We start from the raw sequence: 7,751 nt of genomic DNA, 5'->3' as shown, positions 1-7,751 counted from the left end.
AAATCGGACATAGTGATTGCATAAAGGAGTTCTGTATCTATAATTCTTAAAATAATTGTTATGTATTTAATTGTTGAGTAATTTAGTAAATTCACCGGAAGTTTTCGGTGGGTATGCTAGTTCTGAACATCACATGCTAATGTAAAAAGCTGGTTTTTGATATAAATATGAACTTGATTGAACAAAACATGCATGTATTGTATAACATAATGTCCTAGGAGTGTCATCTGATGAAGATCATCAAAGGTTAGTGCTGCATTTAGCTGTGGTTTTGGTTTATGTGACATATATGCTTGCTTGGAAAATGGCTGTGTGATTATTTGTGTCTATGTACTCTCCTAACATAATCTAATGTTTTGCTTTCGCTGTAAAGCCTTTTTGAAATCGGACAATGTGGTTAGATTAACGAGAGTCTTATCTTTAAAATGGTGTAAAATAATTGATTGTTTGAGAAAATTGAATTGTGGTATTTTAGTTGGTTTTGTATTTCGCGCCGTGCGATGCCATTGGCTGTTGGCTAGGGGTTCCGCAGGCGGAACGGCGTTCCGCTAGCGGAACGTCTGTCTTCAACAGGATATTCACTGATTATGTACTCTTCCTTGGCAAATAAAGGTGTGGTTCAGGTATGAATCTCTGTGAGATATTCTTTTTCAGTCATATCCAATACCAGGTGTATCAAACTCCATTCTTTGAATGATACTGTGTCTGCATGTATGTATTACAATTATACACTTCAACAGTGTTTACCACTCCTGGTCCTGGGACAGCAATGATTACACATTGTACATTTGCAATAGACTAGAAACATGATTTAAGTAAAGGCTGATTTGTAATTCATATATACAAGGAGGAAAAAAGTACACTACACTTCCTATGCATATCTAACTCCCTTCATCTGCATTAATCAGAGGACACAGGACAGGTGTAGTATTTCAATGAGATACTTAATTTCAAACAGTGGAGAATGTGAAACGCTTTATTGAAAGTTCATTATCCAGGTGTTATAAATACATAATACATGCATTATAAATATTATAATTGTAATTACAAGTTAAATCTGTACTTCAATGCACATATGGTGTTAATTATTAAAATAAGAGGAACAAAGAGGAGGTGGGAAGAGAGGTGTAGAAGACAGAAAAAGAAAGAGGTTAAACTAAGGAGCAGGGAAGACAGCATATGATTAATGAATTACAGTGCTACCCTAATTTTCTCTCAGTTCATCACAATTACATAGTGTCTCTAGCGGTGTCTCCTAACCAGCTTGGGCTCCCAGTCGGCCCGAAGGTTATCTTAAGAGCGGGTGAGGTGGCGATGATGGGACTGACTTCCTCTCTCACATCAAAACATACCTGAGAGACAGATGGACAGATGGAGAGACAGATGGATAGAGAGAGAACATGATTAAGCTTTGTTTTTTAATTCTAACACGGTCAGTCAAAATCATCAGGAGGTGAAATGCTAAACTGACCTTGGATCATTATCTATGGGACTACTACATCTCTATCTGTATTTCAATGTAAAGCATCTCTTTAATAATACTATCCGGTTGACCCGACCAAGTAACCTCTTACCTATGATCATGCTGTGCCCTGTGTCAGCCAGTTCAGATGCAGGAGGGGTTCACCAACACAGCTGATATAACTGTGTGTGTGTAGTCTCACCTGATGTCCACACTAAGTGGCTACAGAGTACTCTATGCTGAAAAACAAACACATAAGGACAAACAATAGAAGATAATGCTATTATTAGACTTTTACATTACCAGATCACAAATGAATGCATAAATACCACTTGAAGCTTGATGATGACTTGATCATTTGAATCCATTGTGTAGTGCTTAGGCAACAGCTGGTGAGGTGTCAGGTTCGCCTCTGTACTTAAAGGGTGACTATTCCAACTTTCTGTGAAATGCTGCAGATCTGTCCGCAGACGAGGTAGGAACACATATCCCACACAGAAGAGGTGGATAGAATTTGACAGGTCAAGGTAGCCGACTTCCTCCAAACTGTGCAGCAAGTTGTAGTACTGACATGTCACAGCACTCCAAACATCTCTCCATAAGCGTTCCACTCTAACATCTCTGTGGTCTTCCTCCATGAATAGTGAACACTGAGGTGGGTCCGAGGTTATAGAAATGCAAGTTGTGTGTGCCTCTGTGAGTGGTAACAGACTTTATGTGACGCAGACACCTATCTGAGTGTACTTGAAACATTTAAATATAGAGGGCTATGTGTCTCACCTCTTGGTTATTGCAAGGCTAACCCCCAGGGAAATCATGACTTGGCAGCAACAAGGTCTTGATAGTCCAGTGAAAATGGCTGTGTTTATGTGGTGTAAATCTGAAAATAAACAGCTGACATCTTAAGGGTTTTTTAATGAATGCATGCGAGACAGGTTCCATGTACATCAAGGCAGGCAGAGAGGAAGAGAGAAAAATAACACAGGACAGTTTAATTACCTCTGGTTATGGACACTTTTGCCAGCAATAAAGCTTCCACGGCCTGTTCCTCGGACAGATAACATACATCTGGCAATATCTACATTTTTGACCCCTTGATCAGCTCGCTCTCTGAAAGTAAAGAAAATAACTTATTTTTTGTAGATATAAAAACAATAACTGAGATATGACCATTCAATTTAAAGCAGCAGATGTCATTTTCAGGATACGTCAATTCAGCACAGAAAGCTTAACACCAGACTGGTATTGTGGTTGTTCATTAGGTGATGGGTAACATGCATACAAAATAATATACTTACCTTCCTTGAAAATCAATTTATACCACCAAAAATGACAATGTTGTATCTTGAAAAAAAAGCATTGGAATTAAAAGTGAAATGTTTAACCTATTAACCTGCTTCATTATTTATGTATTACCAGTTGACGAAGAACAACTCCAATTTCATACATCATTAAAAATGTGTCTATGAATAAGTAAGAATAAAAAAGTTTAAATAATTTCTTAGATTTGATGGAGACATTATACATCTTAGTAGATGCCATCATCACACAGTCCTTCGTAGGTGTCCACTATGACTTCCTTTGTGTCGAAAAGAAAAGCTGAACAGTATTGGTTGTAGTCAAACTGACACTCAAAAAATTGCAAAAATGCAGGGTGGTTGATAGCGAAATTAGTTTTCTCAAAATATTTTTGGAGGAATAAAGTTTGGCGCTCTATTACAACATTTTTGATTGCAATCATTTTTTAAAAACTTTAAATCCTCATTTTTGCTTTCAGAACAATTATTTTTGATTGAAAATAAAAAAGTTGCGTTCAGAACAATTCTTTTTGATTGAAAATAAAAAAGTTTTGCTCTCGACAAAAGGACACAAATGTACCTCCATAGCATATAACAATGTCTTCTCTCGAATGAGCCATTGATCATATTTTTGTGATATTCCTACCGTGAGAAATGTGTAATTTAACAGGGGGTTATTCACATTTTTCTTATTTGTCTGCCTCTTTAGCCCAGGGTGCATTGCATGGTGCCGTTGCCAGAGATATTATGAAAATAATATAGGAATCTAATGAATGAAGAAACGTATAACTCCCCCACCCAGCAGCCCCCACCCAATCACATTCACATTTTCATGCTGTGCCATGTTGTTGCTAAGCTAATCATCATGCAATCAAATCAAAGTTTATTTGTCACGTGAACCGAATACAACAGGTGTAGACCTTACAGTGAAATGCTTACTTACAGGCTCTAACCAATAGTGCAAAAAAGGTATTAGGTGAACAATAGGTAGGTAAAGAAATAAAACAACAGTAAAAAGACAGGCTATATACAGTAGCGAGGCTATAAAAGTAGCGAGGCTACATACAGACACCGGTTAGTCAGGCTGATTGAGGTAGTATGTACATGTAGGTTAAAGTGACTATGCATATATGATGTACAGAGAGTAGCAGTAGCGTAAAAGAGGGGTTGGCGGGTGGTGGTGGCGGGACACAATGCAGATAGCCCGGTTAGCCAATGTGCGGGAGCACTGGTTGGTCGGCCCAATTGAGGTAGTATGTACATGAATGTATAGTTAAAGTGACTATGCATATCTCTTCTCAAACCCAGTGTATATGTCGAGAAGCTTGCTTATTTTCATCGAAAGTACGTAATGTCATGATTCCAAAGCTATACGATATTACCGATAGCAAGTAAATTATCTCACATCTCACATTTCCCACCTGTGTTTTGTGGTTAGTTGTTTTTTGTTTCGTATCTGTACATGACAGAACTGTGCGCTTTCATATAATTTTTGTTATTTTTATTTGAGTGTTTTTGGTGAAAATAAAACATCATGAACACTTTCCACGCTGCGCTTTGGTCTCATTCCGACGACAGCCGTTTCATGGGGAATGCTGCTTTTTAGTTAGCTTTGCGACAGTATCAAATAGAAATGTTGGATTGTTCTTATTCTCCTCAATTAGATTGGAAAAATAGGATGATTGAGCAGCAGTGAGGGCTCTTCGATACTGCACGTACTTTCTTTCCAAGCTAGTAGGAAGACACAGTTTGGTGGAATGCCATTTCCGTTCCAATTTTCTGGAAACTTGCTTCAGGGCTCGGGTACTTTCTGTATACCAGGGAGCTAGTTTCTTGTGACAAATGTTTTTATGGGTGTGATTGCATCTAGGGTATAACGCAAGGTAAAATGTAGATCCTCAGTTAGGTCGTTACCTGATTTTTGTACTCCGGAGTCCTTGGGTAGGTGGAGGGAGTCTGGAAGGGCATCTAGGCTCTTTGGGTTGTCAAGAGAATTTATAGCACGGCTTTAATGATCCTTGGTTGGAGTCTAAGCAGATTATTTGTTGTGATTAGAAACGTAATAAAATGGTGGTCCGATAGTCCAGGATTATGAGGAAAAACATTTAGATCGACAATATTTATTCCACAGAACAAACCTTAATCCAGGGTATGACTGTGGCAATGAATAGGTCCAGAGGCATGATGGACAAAACCCACTGAGTCGATGATGGCTCCGAAAGCCTTTTGGAGTGGGTCTGTGGACTTTTCCATGTGAATATTAAAAATGTGAATATTATCTGCCTGTCACGACTTCCGCCGAAGTCGGCCCCTCTCCTTGTTCGGGCAGCGTTCGGCGGTCGACGTCACCGGCTTTCTAGTCATCACCGATCCATGTTGCCCTTTTGTTTTGTCTTGATTACACACACCTGGTTTCAATTTCCTTATTATGTTCCTTATTTAACCCTCTGGCCTACCTTTCTGTTTTTTCCTGCCTTACCGCCAGCCATTTCAGCATTTTGTTATTTGGTTGTGGAACTGAGGAGCTCGGAAACAATTTCGGTTGAAGACGGAGAGCCAGTGACGTCGACCACCGAACGCTGCCCGAACAAGGAGAGAGGCCGACTTCGGCGGAAGTCGTGACACTGCGATGACTACAAGGTCCGGTAGGAATTTAGAGAACTCAGTGAGGAACTCTGTATAAAACCCAGGAGGCCTGTAAACAGTAGCTATAAAAAGTGATTGAGGAGGCTGCATAGATTTCATGACTAGAAGCTCAAAACATGAAAACTGTCATTTTTGAGGGAATAAATTGAAATTTGCTATCGTAAATGTTAGCAACACCTCCGCCTTTGCGGGATAAGATCACTAGTGTAACCAGGAGGAGAGGCCTCATTTAACACAGTAAATTCATCAGGATTAGGCCATCTTTCAATCAGGCCAATCACATAAAGATTATGATCAGTTCATTGACTATAACTGCCTTGGAGGTGATCTAACATTTAGTAACCCTATTTGGAGATTCCTTATTTTATTTAACCTTTATTTAACTACGCAAGTCAGTTAAGAACAAATTGTTATTTACCCCGGCCAAACCATTCCCTAACCCGGACGATGCTGGGCCAATTGCGCGCCACCCTATGGGACTCTCAATCACAGCCGGTTGTGATACAGCCCAGGATCAAACCAGGGTGCAGTGCCTTAGACCTCTGCGCCACTCAGGATCCCTATCACAATCTCTTTCAATAATGACAGGAACGGAGGAGCTCTTTATTCCAGTGAGATTGCTAAAGCGAACACCGCCATGTTTAGTTTTGCTCAACCTAGATCGAGGCTCAGACATGTTCTCAATGGGGATAGCTGAGCTGACTCCACTAAATTGGCAGCCTGGCTAACATTTTTATTTTTTATTTATTTCACCAGGTAGGCTAGTTGAGAACAAGTTCTCATTTGCAACTGAGACCTGGCAAAGATAAAGCATAGCAGTTCGACTCATACAACAACACAGAGTTACACAGGGAATAAACAAAACATACAGTCAATAATACAGCCAGGCTAACATAACAGCCTGGCTAACATAACAGCCTGCTGCTCATCTCATTGTGGAGCTAGTGGAGTTATAGCCCTGTCTATGTTGATCGATAAGATGAGAGCACCCCCCGGCTAGGATGGAGTCAGTCACTACTCAGCAGGCCAGACTTGGTCCTGTTTGTGGGTGAGTCCCAGAAAGAGGGCCAATTATCTACAAATTCTATCTTTTGGGAGGGGCAGAAAACAGTGTTCAACCAGCGATTGAGTTATGAGTCTCTGCTCTAGAGCTCATCATCCCTCTAACTGGGAGAGGGCCAGAGACAATTACTCGATGCCGACACGTCTTTCTAGCTAATTTACACGCTGAAGCTATGTTGCGCTTGGTGACCTCTGACTGTTTCATCCTAACATCGTTGGTGCCGACGTGGATAACAATATCCCTATACTCTCCACACTCGCCAGTTTCTGAATTTGCCAGCACCATCTTCAGATTAGGCTTAACGTCAGTAGCCCTGCCCCCTGGTAAACAGTGTATGATCGCTGGATGATTCTTATTAAGTCTAATATTGCGGGTAATGGAGTCGCCAATTACTAGGGTTTTCAATTTGTCAGAGCTAATGGTGGGAGGCTTCGGTGGCTCAGACCCCGTAACGGGTGGAGGAGAGACCTGAGAAAGCTTGGCCTCTTACTCCAACTCGTTGCTTAATGGGGAGAACCGGTTGAAAGTTTCTGTTGGCTGAATGAGCGAAACCGGTCGAGCATTCCGACAGCATTTCTTTCCAAAAGCCTTGGAAATTGTCCACACATTCCATTCATTCACTTTTTTTAAATCATCATTAGAGTTGCATCATGCAGCCTTAAAATGTATTAGAAATCAGAAAATAGGCTATAACCTAAGGTTTGTATAACTACTGAAGTTGGTCCTTTGTAGCTCTGTTGGTTGAGCATATCGCTTGTAACACCAGTGTGGTCTGTTTGATTCCTGGGACCACCCATACGTCAAATGAATGTACTGTATGCATGACTGTTAGTCTCTTTGGATAAAAGCGTCTGCTAAATGGTATATATTATTATATAAATAACAAGAAATTAAGCATATAGGAGGACCTGTTTCAAATGATCACTTTGTTAACCATTCAACACAGAAAAGCCGCATGTGCGCACTCCCTCGCAAATAATTTTGGAAAAATATATTTTCTATTTTATTCAACTATCAGTTGTATTCTTCTTACTATAAAATAATATAAAATAATGCCACGGGAATTACAAGCAAATCTTGTCTGCTAAATCGTAGCCAGATCAGTGCCTAACATAAGGACAACTCAGAATATGCTATTCTGTTCTTCTGAAATAGGCAACATTTTCTTCATATCATCATAGATGCATAGTCACTTTAACTATACATTCATGTACATACTACCTCAATTGGGCCGACCAACCAGTGCTCCTGCACATTGGCTAACCGGGATATCTGCATTGTG

The sequence above is a fragment of the Salmo trutta genome, chromosome 21 (genome assembly GCF_901001165.1).
Source record: "Salmo trutta chromosome 21, fSalTru1.1, whole genome shotgun sequence".
Taxonomy (NCBI): domain Eukaryota; kingdom Metazoa; phylum Chordata; class Actinopteri; order Salmoniformes; family Salmonidae; genus Salmo; species Salmo trutta.
The sequence above is the reverse complement of the archived record's forward strand: the minus strand, read 5'-3'. Positions refer to the sequence as shown.